Raw genomic sequence first — 14,850 nt, forward strand, 5'->3', positions numbered from 1 at the left:
CTTGATTCTGAGGGTAAATATGTGATATGTGTATGCAATATATCACATTTGCTATTGATATTATTGAACGGATTCAATCATTTATGTCTCTCTGCTGCCAGGAATGCAAACTTATGCAGCCACTCTGAAAAACAGTATGGAGGTTCCTCAAAAAATTAAAAATAGAACTACCCTAAGACCCAGCAATTGCACTACTAGGTATTTATCCAAAAGATACAAACATGCTGATTCGAAGGGGCACATGCACCCCGATGTTTATAGCAGCACTGTAGACAGTAGCCAAATTATGGAATGTCCATTGACTGATGAATGGGTAACGAGGCTGTGGTATATATACAATGGAGTATTACTTGGTGATCAAAAAGAATGAAATCTTGCCATTTGCAACAACGTGGTTGGGTGTATTATGCTAAGTGAAATAAGTCAGAGAAAAACAAATATCATATGATTTCACTCATATGTGGAATTTAAAATACAAAACAGATGGACATAGGGGAAGGGGAGCAATAATAAGATAAAAACAGACAGGGAGGCAAACCGTAAGAGACTCTTAAATACAGAGAACAAACTGAGGACTGCTGGGGGGATATTGGCTTTGGGGATGGGCTAAATGGGTGATGGGCATTAGGGAGGGCACTCGGGACGAGCACTGGATGTTGTATATAAGTGATGAATCACTAAATTCTACTCCTGAAATCATTATTACACTATATGTTAACTAACTTGGATTTAAATTTAAAAAAAATCATTTCTGCCTCTTTCCCAACATGATTTCCTCCAGACACACATCTCATAGACTATAGCATTGCCATCTCGTCTTCTTTACCCTACTGGAATATTCCAGAGGTAGTCTCCCCTCCTTACCTCCACCATATTCCAGTTCATATCTTCCTTCTCCTCATCAGGCCATAGGTTCCTGAGTGTTCTCAGCCTCTATAATGCTGATAACCCTGGGTTGTTGGATATGTTCTATTACCTCCTATTCCTTCCACATGAATCCTCTTTCTTATCCTGCCAAGTCATTTCTTTCTCCTCTACTTTTTATCCTTCTTCTGTGAAACCAGAGTTAGCTGGGAAGAAGTTCAATACAGTGGTATAGTGAAAGGTTCTAGTTCTAGCTCCAATTACCTGGATAAGTGATTTAACCTCTCCATGACTTAGTTTCCCCACCGGCAAAAACAAACATTCCAGTTGTAATTTTCTATGATTTTTCTTGATCATGGCTCCGAATGCTGCAGATGCAATTTTTGTGCCATGGCTTCCTAAAGTGGTTGTTTCTTCACAAACTGGCACCCATACATGGAGGGCAAGGAGACTGACGAAAGAGGCAGGCCATTCCAGGTTGGTAGGTGACTGGTTTAACAAGCAAGAGCACTCATGTACAAGGTTTGTCTTGGGCAGCTGCTGGATGAGTAGCTCTCTGCACCTGCCTAACAGAATTTTAAAAGTTTATATAGAGGACTTAATGGGGTTTTTTCATCACATATTCGGTCCAGATGATCTCAATAACACATTACTCTCTCGAGGTTGCATCCTTGAAACAGCTCCTACTGTGGGAACGGTGGGCCGAATGTACGTGCTAAGCAGAGGGGAGGGGCTGAGAAGCCTCCGATTGTCCAGGTTCAGTTCACAGGTCACATCCCCTTGATGGCCTTCTCCAACAGATGTACAGTCTCTTCTCCAAGGACGGAGTTGGTAGCAATAATAACATGTGTATATAATAGTTTGTATTCATAAGAATGGTACTTTGACATCATTTTATTTGTTCCTTCCAACACAGCAACTTGAGCCCAGTCACTCCGCTAGTCAGTAGCAGGGCCTGAATATAGTCCTCTTGGTTCTGAATTCTTTTCTCTGTACCTCAGCAGAGTGACATAAGCTGGCTGGGCATGAGGAGAAGATTAAAGGGCTTTTTTGGTATGTGTGTCTGTGTGAGCTGTGCAGGGAGAATGAGTGGATAGTCTGGGCGGAGAGTAGAAATTTAAGGATAGAAGTGGTGGTATGAATTTTTCAAAAGGAACAGAAGTCTGCCTGATTAATTATTGTCTCAGGACTTGCAGTTTCTCCTGAACACCTACTGGATAACATCTGAGTAAGAGAGTGTGCTGGGAGTAAAACAAACAAAAACATACATATAACTGATTTAAAAATCCTTGGGGTGTTTGGGTGGCTCAGTCGGTTAAGCAGCTAACTTCGGCTCAGGTCTGCTATCTCACAGTTCGTGAGTTTGAACCCCGCCTCGGGCTCTGTGCAGACAGCTCAGAGCCTGGAGCCTGCTTCAGATTGTGTCTCCCTCGCTCTCTGCCCCTCCCCCACTCATGCTCTGTCTCTGTCTCTGTCTCTGTCTCTGTCTCTGTATCACTCAAAAATAAATAAACATTAAAAAAAATAAAAAATTCTAAACCCAATACTAAAGACTGCAGTGAAAGTTATAGTGACTTAGGGGATTTTTCTGTTTTCTGGATGGTGTTTTGCCTAAAATGAAAAACAGTCCTTACTTGAAAATCCATCCTATGGTTAGTGCAAAGATTAGTTTATACAGTACCTTGAGTTACAAGGCTAGAGACCTGTAACTTCTTTTTAAGTCAAGATCAACAACTCCTTCTCAAGTTGACCCTGTCTTGCCTTTATAAGATGAATCCAATTTAAATCTGTCTATTGTGTATTCAGTGGCCTCTCTTGGCCATAAACAAGTCCATTGTCCATTAAAAGGCCAGAGGCATATTCCAGATTCTTTGTGAAAGAATCAAATATCTCTCTCTTTGTTGAGGAGGTGATTTGTTAGCGGTGGGAATGAAAGGGGAACAGGGAAATGGTTTCATCATATGTCCCAGAAATCCAATGTAATGCATTTGGCCCAACCCTTTCTTACTTAAGATTTAAACCAATATTTATTTTTGAAAGGAAATACAACCTGCATGCATCTGCCTCAGTAGCCTTGTTGGCTTTTATTGATAGGAAACAGGAAGTTACTTTTTACCAACACTACAAACGACCTAAAGATCAACTGAATTTTAATCTTGGCAAACGTAGCTTCCACCCTGAAAGGTGGACCGAAGTTTCCAGGTAATAACAAAAGAAAGATAAATATTATCCTTAAGTGTCTTCCAGGATAAGAGAAGTGGAGAAGACTGAGCAAGTTCTAAGAATTACTGATTGTTTCATTTTGTCCCAGAGCCAAGATAATTTGTTCTTGAATGCAGATTCTCACATGCGTAGGTGATGGTACAAATCATTCAAGCAATTCTGCCTATTGACTCTAAAGGCTTAGCGTAAAAAGGAAAAAAATGACTGTAATAACATCTTTGGCTTTGATTATTTGCGCCCTTCAAAACAAAAATCATGAGTGCATGCTGTTTATTCCAAAGAGACTCACTATTTTGATCTATATTTTTTTTTACATAAAATATAGCAAGGTTTGGAAGAACAGAAGATGTTTTTACATCATCCTGAAAAAAATTGTCTTTTATCTTATACTATATTCTAAGCAGCCTAATTCAAGAAAAAATTGTTTCACAGAACATATTCATTATTTTTTCTCACCTACTATAAAGATATGACACTGAACTGTTTTGATTTTCTGTGTTTAGCTAATTCAGCCTAAGATTTGCCTGTGGAAAAATTTGACTTTAAAATGACTGTCCTTGGGCCAGATAACGGTTCTCAGAGGGGTGTTGGGGAACAGTGGCCACTAAATTCTATAGACCTGGCTCAAACTGGGGTTATGGCAAGTGGTTTTGAACCTTCTGTTTTTGTACATGCTCTGTGAGTCTGTACCTTTGTGCAAAGGTCACTCATCTAAAGAGACACAAAACTCTTCTTGCTCCTACTCTGATACCATAAAGTCAGCCCTGACTTTCACCCTTGATGGATACATATTTCTCAGGGGTTACCGAAGGAGGCAAAAGAATTATTTATGGTTAGTTACATCTTATCTCCGAATCCCTATCTGGTCATTTACCTGTGACCCCAGGTATTCCCTTGTCACTTCTAACCTAAGCTTATCTCATTTTCTCTGAGCCCACCTTGGCATCCATTTCTACTCATAATAGGCAAGACACCTCCTTTCAAAAATGTAATATGAGCAGCAAGCACCAAGTGATGCTAGTAATGAGGTAACCATCTGATAGATGGTTGTAAACTTCCTGCTAGAAAAGGAGCCAAATCCTACCAGTGGCCAGCTTAGGAATCTCGTCAGTGGGCATATTTGGTTGGAGATGGATACTGTTGGAGAGAGAGGAAGCTTTTAATAGTCATCCAAATACTTAATGGGCCATTTTCTACCATAACATATGTTTAAATAATTGAATGCCAAATGTTTGAGATATCTATCTATCTATCTATCTATCTATCTATCTATCTATCTATCTATCATCTATCTATCTGTCTATCTTAAGGTATTTAATTTGATCATTGCATCAACCCAATGAGGTAGGGGTTATTAGGATCCCTAGTTTGCCAGATGAGTAAACCAAAGCTTACAGAGGTTAGGTGAATCATTGTCAAAGAGCAAATGAATTGGGAGGTCTATTCCAACCCTGGACCATTCTTTATAAATTCCATGCTGTTAACCACTATACAATTCTTAATCTATCAGACTTGATCTCTTCGTCCATATTTATAAAATATTTGAAGTCCCCCTCTACTATCATGAAATAAATGTAGAGGTAATGTAACATACCTACATATAAAATGTTAACTTTCATGAAATGGAATACTGCTCAACAATAAAAAGGAGCAAACTACTGATTACACAAAGTAACATGGATGAATCTCAAAAAACAAAACAAAACAAAACATGTTGAGTAAATTGGGGCACAAAAGTATACATTCTTTGTGATTCCATTTGTACTATATTTAAGAGTAGCCAAAACTATTCAATGGGATTTGATATCAGAACACTGGTTGCCTTTGTGTGTGGAGAAGGGAGAGAACTGATGATAAAGAGGCCATGAGGTGAGCAGAGAGATGGAAATGTTCTATGTCTTGATGGGGTATTGAATATGGATTATGTATTTATCAAACTTATCAAAATATACTTAAGATCTGTGTGCTTTATTGTTTGTAATTATAACTCAATAAAAATTAAAGTCAATATAAAATTATAACATTATAGGAGAAATAAAAAGATTTTTAAGTAAGTCATATATTTTCATATATGAATGCTAAAGAGCATCTATATTCAAAGACATAATGAAGTAGTCCTATGTATGCATCTAATATTAATAAATAAATTTGGATTTTCAATTTTGAATTGAATATTGTCAATACTTTTTTTTTCACATCACATTTCAAAGATATTATAGATACATATATACATACAGGTCCAGTTAGAATGGGACAGCTGCAGATCAGACAGATACAATGTGTTATATTGGGTTCACCAAAGTTACCAGTAGTGACTGCTGTTTTTGGGGAATCTTGAACTAGTCTTGTTTGCACCCCCGCCCCCCAAGTTTTCCTCAATTTTCACAGTAGTGTTAATTCTGGAAAATTCAGTGGATAAACTAGGCAAAAATTATTTTTGTGTGTATATATAAAACAGAGTTGAGTTTAGAGTTTTATTTAATGTTTACTAATTTTTGAGAGAGAGAGAGCATGAACAGGGGAAGGACAGAGAGAGGGAGACAGAGAATCCGAAGCAGGTTCCATGCTGTCAGTGCAGAGCCCAATGCGGGGCTCGGTCCAACGAACCATGAGATCATGACCTGGGCTGAAACCAAGAGTCTGACGCTTAACCAACTGAGACACCCAGGGGCCCTAAAACAGAGTTGAAAGTTCAGATGACTATGTATTGGGTTCCATCTGTAAGAATGTCCAAACATCAAAAAGATGTGTGAAGGGTGCCTGGCTGGCTCAGTCAGAAGAGCATGTGACTCTTGATCTTGGGGTCATAAGCTCGAGCCCCACATTGGGTGTAGAGATTACGAAAAAAAAAAAATAAAACTTAGAACAAACAAAAAAAGCCCCTCTGTGAATCACGGAATGCTTCTTCATTGTGTAGGAATCTCCTCCCCTAGCAGGATGTTTTATCTGCCTCCCTGGGCCTTGTCCATCAAACATATGTAGGGGGTGGTACATATGAAACATTGTGACAACTTGAAACCTGGCACACTTCTCTTCTCCTCAAAGGGAGAGACCCTGGCTGAGTTGACAGTTCTACTTCAGAACTGTCACATTTTCTCAAGTGCTACTTCTTTTGCTAAGCTTTCTTTAACTATTTTTCAGGCTTGTCAACATGTCTTTCTTCTGTCCTCCTAGATTTCCAAGGATATTTCTATTTAAAAATTATTATTATTATTACTTTTTACTTTTGTAATTGTTAGTATATTTATCTATGTCTCTCCCGAAATGATAATGTCCTTGATGTTGGAAATGTTTTTATCTCTAGCACTCAGCACAGTTCAGGCACTCTGCACATGCTTGTTGAAAGCATGAATGACAGGATTAATGAAATAATAAATGCAAACATTAAATCTGCTGAGTCCATATCACTCACGCAATGAACTGAATTTACTTTTCTTTAATTTAATTACCTATCACACACATACTATTATGTTGTATAGCTGGGATTTACTAGGATTAGAGAAATTTAGATTGAGAAACAAATAATTCTTTCAATAAGCTTTTTTTTTTTTCTAAAAAAAATGTGCTACCGGCATCAAAAGGTAAATAAATAGGTGTGTTTTACATAAAGACCTCCTTCTTCTCATTTCCTTTTACTGAAATTAAGATGTGATGATAAGTGCTGTATTCATTTTTAACCCCAAATTATCTCACTATTATGTAACAAACAAACAAAGAAAAGGGACAGATTGCATAAGGGAATCTGCATTTATTTTAGAAGACAAAATGGGATTTTTAAGATACTGCTGTTAACAATGGGAAAGAATTCCCTGTTACCCATTATGCCCAGAAGGGCAGCTCTGTGACCTCTGCACCTGAAGCCTTATCAGGGTTCTTACCTATTGTTATCTGCAAACAATCTCAACAGGGCGGGCATTCATAGCTGCCCAAGGATATGGGACCTACTTAGTCTTGGAGTGGCCTCCAAAATTGTGATTAGATAGACTTGTCTCATTTCCAGTCCCTCCCAGCTGTTAAGAACACTGGATGAATTTTCAGATCTCTCAGCTCGATGGAAACAAAGAGGTACAGTGTTAAGTAGCCACCAAACCTCAGCCTAACTACTGTGGCTTTGCTCTGTAAATATGAGAGTTGGGCTCCTTGTGTTTATTTTTCTCATAAACCAAAAAGGGCTAATAGAATTAAGATTTCCAAAAAGACCCATGCTTGGAGGTCTGTTTTATTATAAGTGTAAACAAAAATAAAACACTAGAAGTCCCTTTTGCAGATTTTGTTTCCCTTATATATGAAAGCACAGAATTCAGGACTGGTTGGGAACCACCAAAAGTAAAGGCCAGATTTTTACAATCTGTTATATCCTTTTTTTGGGGTGGTAGGAAATTATTCCCGAATTCTGATGAAGACTTGCCTGGGACATTTTAAGGACAAGTTTAGTGGGCCCTTTGGAACTTCCTTATATTTGGACTCAAAGATAGGATATTCTAATTTTGTCATCTTTGTATTTGGGGCATTTCATTGAGAAGGAACCTTTAGATGTCTCTTGGGTGAGTAGTTTTAAGGCCAATTGGGAATATTTCAATATATACAATAGACACTGAAAAAGTCTCTTCTTCCAAAGAGTTCAAAATAGTCTTTGTTCAGGTGTTTTAATTCTCTGTGCAGTATTTCTTGACCCACAAACATTTGTAAATGTTTTTTAGAAGACAAATTGGATGGTGTCTGAAAGGTGTATTGATTATTACTGAATATACATGTGTATATATTTATTCAGAAATATGTTTTCTTTTTGTTTTCAATTTTTTAAAATATTTATTTTTGAGAGAGAGAGAGAAAGAGAGAGTGTGAGCAGGGGAGGGGCAGACAGAGAGGGAGACACCGAATCTCAAGCAGGCTCCAGGCTCTGAGCTGTCAGCACAGAGCCTGACTTGGGGCTCGAACTTACCAATGGTGAGACCACGACCGGAGCGGAAGTCGGACACTTAACCGACTGAGCCACACAGGCGTCTATACATGTTCAGAGACATGCTCTGTATGTGTACATATAGATAAATAGATAGCATCTCTCAAAAAAGAGGAACTAAAGGCTGTTTCCAGAGAAAGGCTGATCTCGCGGGGTGTCGCGAGTTCTACAGGCGGCTGCGGAGTCCTGAAGTGAGAAACATCTGGGCGCTCCGGTGCACTAGAGGCCCCACCTCTCACCCTTGTCTGTAAGGAGTCTGGCTCACGCCGCCTACCCGGCAACCTCCAACGCCAAGCGCGCAGAACCAGCTCTGGCCCACACGCTCTGCGGGACCTGCGGGACCACCGCAGCCCAGACTGGGGAAGTGAAGTGCGCATGCTCCAGCCACAGAGCCACAGCCCTCCAGGAGGACAAAGGAGAAGCGCGGAGCTTCTGGTGAGGAACCCCCGGGGCCCCAATCAGGTGTTTGCCAAGGTGCAAGGCCTCAGCAACCCGAACCACTACTCCCGGGGGCAGTTGTGTCTCCCCGCGGCTGTGAGGTGCCCAGAATTTGCCATGGGAAACCACTGCTTCCGGTCTCTGGAGGCTTTCCCCTGGAGAGCAGCCTCAGGCTTGCTGTGCCTTTCTGGCTCGCCTAGTTGCCGTCACCCTGCAAAGGGGGCGCTGGCTCCTTCATCCAGGCCTCAAGTGTTCTCTTTTGAATGCCGTGGGGGACGCCCGAGTGCCAGGGTCAGTGCGTGGGCCGGGTGCATGGGGTGTGGGGCTTCCCAAGGAGGCAAACGGGGGACAATGGAGCCCGCAGGGTGTGTTACATGGCTTCCGTAGACTATCTCCGTCACATATTAATTACTAGTGATAAAATCTGTAGGAGGAATAAGAATGCTGCTATAAAATTAGATAAGACCAAGAGTTGTAAATCTACAGTTACAGGATGGAAACAAGAAAACAAGATATTAAAAAGTAAGATTATAAAAGAGATGTTCCAGGACACTTCCCGGTCACATGACAAACTAAGATAATACAGATTTAGCTCTCCGTTCACATTACACCACACACAGTCAACTTCAAAAGAAATAATGGGCAATTCACAGGTGCCAGAAATAATCAGCCTCAAAGGTAGAGTTCCCAGCGTGCACACTGCTGCTGTGACAAGCAAAGATGGTGCCTGTGGTCTGCATAAAGGACAAAGACCAGGGACTAGGGATTTAATACCAAGAAATGAGGTCCTGGCCAACAAGAGTTGGGGAGTTTAAAACCCTAGTATAAAGCTGGAACCATAAAAGGCCTTCGATTTTTTTTTTTTAGTCTATTTATTATTTAGAGAGAGAGTGTGTGTGAGCAGGGGAGGGGCAGAGAAAGAGGGAGAGAGAGAATCTGAAACAGGCCCCAGGAGTGAAGAGCCCAACAGGGGGCTGGAGCTCAGGAACTGTGAGATCATGACCTGAGCCAAATTCAAGAGTCAGATGCTTACCCAACTTAGCCATCCAGGTGCCTCAGAGGCCTTCAGTTCTTAAAAAAGAGTCCTGAAAATGCTCCTCAGTGGAGCTGAGAAGTAACGAGTTTGGAGTTGAGGATGAGGAGAAAATAATTCTTCTGTAAGTAATTGAAAGCCCAAGTAGTATCCACAGATGGGGCCCAAATTCACATTATTTGCATTGTACAAGTTTCAAGCTGAGAAATTAGCATATTTTCCCGGACCAGTGAAAACTCCTGGGATATAGCAGAATTAAACACAAAATGAGGATGTTTCTACAACTGAAATTCACAGAACTCATACAAAAGGTACTGTGGACTGAAGATGAGTTCATAAAAACAACAAAAACAGCAAAAATGCAAGCCACGCAGAAAATAATTTACTACAAAGGAGATTGGGTAGAAACACAAGCAGGAAAATTAGCACCTTAAAGAACTTCAGGAAATGTAATAATTTGAAAAGGTTTGGAAATAAAATTCAAGAGAGAAAGATGGAAATTACAATGAGGGAAGAGGATATATATATATATATATATATATATATATATATATATTTGAAAAAGAACCATATATAATTTCTAGAAATAGTTTTTGAAATTTAAGCAAAAAAAACCCCTAAAAGTTAATCACATAGCAGATTACACAAAAGTAGACAAGAATTAAGAGACCTGAAAATAGGTTTGAGAAACTTACCAGAATGTACAGAAAGATATAAAAGAATAGATTGAGATATAAAAGATACAAAAGATAGATTGGGAAGATTTAATAATGTCAGAAAAGTCTCTTTTTTTTTAAGAAAATACATTTTTTAAAAAAATCACTGAGAATTTTCCAGAATCAGAATTTTCCAAAAAATTATCAGGTTGAAGTCATACACCGAATCCTAAACACAATGAGAACAGTAAGAAAATCTTAAGCTGAGCAGATTACCTATAATTATACTTAACGTGGAACACTCATAAGCAGCAAAAGAAGCCAAAAGAAAATGAAATAATATCTTAAAATGTTAAAACTTGTATACACAGCAGAACTTCTATATAAGAATAATGCAGAAATAGAGACATTTTCAGACAAAGTCTGAGAGATTTGATTACTAACAGGCTGTCATTGAAATAACTAATAAAAGATCTCATTCAGGAACAATGGAATCCAGAAAAATAAGCAAGTTACAAGAAACATGTGAGTTGATATGAAGACTCATTGATAAAAGTAATGATAGTGATGGGTAATTTTGTGGCATTTAACAAGACATTGAAGCTAAATATGTATATACTAGAAAACAATGTAATAAAGTGTTTCATTGTTAAAGTTCTCAGGTTCTTTAATTGTTCAGGAGGAAGACAGAAATTATTATTATATCATTTAATCAAGTTTGCAGATTAAAATTTAAACCTAAACATGAGGAAAGACTAAAAGAGTTTTTAAATAGTAAAAAGTCAAACAAATGAATACAGAAAATTTTAATTACAGCAACAGAAGATGGAGGAGATGAAAATCAAAAGAAAAAGTTTGGTAAATTAAAAACACAAAACAAATGATGGGACAAACAAGTGCAAAATAATAGTAATTAAAATAAAAAGGAAATAGAATAAACTCACTCATTACAAGACATTCTGGCATAAAAATCCTTTCTGAAATCTTAGGGCAAAAATTGCACAAGAATCCTACTCGTCCTTAGGACAACTCATGTTTGTAGAGTGAATTTACTTAATTTGAAGAACACAATCTTCACTCCAAAGCCAGGGGTTTCAGCTTTTATTTATTTATTTATTTATTTATTTATTTATTTATTTATTTATTTATTTATTTAAATGTTTATTTATTTTTGAGAGAGAGAGACAGAGTGTGAGCGGGGAGGGGCACACAGAGAAAGGGAGACACAGAATCTGAAGTAGGATCCAGGCTCTGAGCTGTCAGCACAGAGCTTGACTTGGGGCTCGAACTCAAAAACCTCAAGATCATGACCTGCCGAAGTCACAAGCTTGACCGATTGAGCCATCCAGGTGCCCCCAGGGGTTTCACCTTTTAAAAAGTCCTGTGAAAAGGGATTGGTCACTAATTTAAGTTGATAATTGCTTTTTTTTAAATATCTGTAGTGAGTTTGGGTTTTTTAAATGAAAATTTGTATCTTTTTTTAAAATAGGATCACAAATAATTGATCTCTTCATGTGTTAAGAAATATTTGGAAGTAGATAGACACAAAAATTTGCAGTAAAGACCTTGGAGCACAGATGATGTAAGTAGTGCTGTTAAATAATGGGGCTGAATTAAGGCCAGTGTGTGTGTGTGTGTGTGTGTGTGTGTGTGTTGAACTACCTCTAATAGAAGCTTATCAGAATATTCAGTAGAATGAATTTACATGTTCTGTTCCCATCATACACATTTATTTTTTTTCTTTTCTAAGATACTTGAATTTAAAATCTGAATTTAGAATTTCACAGTATCAGATATCTCAGATACTTTTTTATCCAGGAAATTTCAGGTAGGGTAGTCTCATTTTCCTACTAAATATTTTCTTTCCTCCATTGAGTATCTAGCTCTGAGATTGTTCTCTTACTAACAAATTTTGTCATAAGCCTGCTTCTTTTTTAATAGTACAACTTTAAAACAAGGTCAAATCACTCTAGATTGTTTAAAGTATTATGTAAATGCAACTATCTTCTTTTCCATTTGAAAATTTTTCTTTTCTCCCTGTAGTAACTGATGTGACATCCTTAGATGTAGACCCTAAAACCCTCTGGAGAATTAGGGCTTATCCATAGTCCTTTGCAGCTTTCCACTTCAAATATTCTGTCTTACCCTGGACCGAGATTATGTGGATTTCAAAGGGGATTTTGCATGAAGTTTATTTTAACCTCCAGAAACACAGTCTTATTTAGAATATTGTGCATAATTTGTTCCTTTAATTCAAAGATTGCAGTTAGATTAACAAAATATTGAATTACACAATTTTCTCTTTTGCTACCACAAACATTTTCTCTGTGGTCATGCAAATATGACTTTATGTTTTCTTAATGTGCTGGAGGAGGGAACTAATGTTTACTGAACATTGGCCATTTTACCAGCCTGTAGCAGGCACATTACATAAACAATTTAATGTTAACACTTTCAACTCCATGAACTAGTTTTAAAATTCCCCATATTCTAAAGTAGAAAAAGAAGTGTTTGCCGAAGTGACAATACTTTTTGCCTTCTACATCCTAGTCTAAAAGGAATGACGTTGATTTCATTTTTGGGATATTTTGAATGAAATTGTTTTCCTTGTATTGTCATAATAGTCTTTTTACAGGTACTTAACTTTAAATGCTAAAGAATTTATTTTTATAAAACATTGGTATTTAAGAATATTTTCTTATTTCTGTATCTTCTACTTTTTTATAAATATACATAACATTTTTATTTTGAGATATTTGTCTTGTAATGTATTATTGTATATTCTTAGATACAGGCATTTTAAATAGTACTTTAAATAGTTACTATAATGAATTATTTTAGAGAACATGAATGTAGAATATGTTTGCTATATGTATATGTGTAGATATGTATATATATGTGTGTGTGTGTGTATATGTATATATATATATATATATATATATATATATATATATATATATAATTGTGTATATATGTTTATATAAATTCAGGTAAAATTGTTATACAAAAGACCGCACAGATTTAAACAGTGCAGTTTGATAAGTTCTGAAATGAACATATCCATGAAAACATAACCACAGTTAAGACAGAGAATATATTCATCCTGTCCCTAAAACTTCCTCCTGCACCCTTGTAATTCCTTCCTTCATTCCCCTCTTCTCTCCTCTCCAGAAAACTACTCATTGGCTTTCTGTCACTGTAGATTAGTTTGCATTTGCTAGAGTTTTAATGAATGGGGTAATACAGTGCATACCTTGGTTGGGGTGGTGGTGGATGGGTTTCTAGTTCTTTCATACAACATAATTATTTTGAGATTCATCCATGCTCTGGTAGGTACCAGTGGTGTATTTTTTGAGCGCTGAGCAGCATTCTGTTATAGAAAAGATATCACTTTTTATCTACTTACCTGTAAATTGGTATTTGGTTTGTGACTAGTTGTGGGCTATTACTAGTGAAATTTCTGTAGTTGTTCATGTACATGACTTTGTATGGACATATGCTTGCTTTTCTCTTGATCAAATACCTAGGAATGTAATGACTGGATCGTATCGTATGTGTATGTTTAACTGTTTAAGAAATTATCAAGGTGGTTTCCAAAGTGATTGTACATTTTACGCTCTCACCAGAAGTTTATGCAAGTTTTAGTTTCTTCACCTCCTCACCAAAACTTGGTATGGTGAATCTTTTTTGTTCTAGTCATTCTGTTAGGTATGTAGTGATACCTAACTGTGGTTTTAATTGGCATCCCCCTCATGGCGAATAGTGTTGAATATGTTTTCATGTGTTTATTTCCATCCACACATCTTCTCTGATAAACCATGTGTTCAAATCTTTTCCCCATTTTTATTCGGTTGTTTGACTTCTTGTTAGTTTTTGGTAGTTTTTTTACCTATTCTGGATACAAAGCTTTTATCAGATATGTGCTTTGCAACTATTTTCTCCAAGTCAGTGCGTGGGTCTTTTTATTCTTTTAACAAAGTCTTTTGAAGGGTAGGCCTTTTTTTTTTTTTTTTTTAATTTTTTTTTTCAACGTTTATTTATTTTGGGACAGAGAGAGACAGAGCATGAACGGGCGAGGGTCAGAGAGAGAGGGAGACACAGAATCGGAAACAGGCTCCAGGCTCTGAGCCATCAGCCCAGAGCCTGACGCGGGGCTCCAACTCACGGACCGCGAGATCATGACCTGGCTGAAGTCGGACGCTTAACTGACTGCGCCACCCAGGCGCCCCCAAGGGTAGGCCTTTTTAATGTGGATGAAGTATAATTTATCTTGAAATAAAGTAGTCATACAATTTTATTTTTATTATTCAATTATTTTGGCTCCTCTATTTCCTTTGCATTTTTATATAAATATATGAGTCGATTTGGCAATTTCACAAGAAAGCATACTGGTATTATATTGTCTGTAAATCAATTTGCAAAGAATTGACATTTTAGTAATATTGAGTGTTTTGAGTCATGAGCCTGGCTCATGAACCTTTATGCTTCAGACCTCTTTAATTTCTTTCAACAAAGTTTCAGACCTCTTTAATTTCTTTCAACAAATCTTTCATATTTTTTGTCAGATTTCCCCCTAAGTATTTCCTATTTTTGATGCTTTTAAAATTACATTGTTTTGCTGGATTTCAACTTCTGATTATTTGTTGTAAGTTTAGGGTAATACACTTGATTTTTGT

At 37.4% G+C, this 14,850-nt stretch overlaps 1 long non-coding RNA gene across 1 annotated transcript; it reads left to right on the forward strand.

Annotated features, from left to right (window-relative positions):
- Positions 1 to 8,212: 8,212 nt before the first annotated feature.
- Positions 8,213 to 14,283, forward strand: LOC123381746. Its single transcript, XR_006589108.1, has 3 exons — positions 8,213 to 8,482; positions 11,664 to 11,756; positions 14,226 to 14,283. It is a non-coding gene; the product is annotated as an uncharacterized LOC123381746 (long non-coding RNA).
- Positions 14,284 to 14,850: the final 567 nt, after the last annotated feature.

The sequence above is a fragment of the Felis catus genome, chromosome D4, assembly GCF_018350175.1.
Source record: "Felis catus isolate Fca126 chromosome D4, F.catus_Fca126_mat1.0, whole genome shotgun sequence".
Lineage (NCBI taxonomy): Eukaryota > Metazoa > Chordata > Mammalia > Carnivora > Felidae > Felis > Felis catus.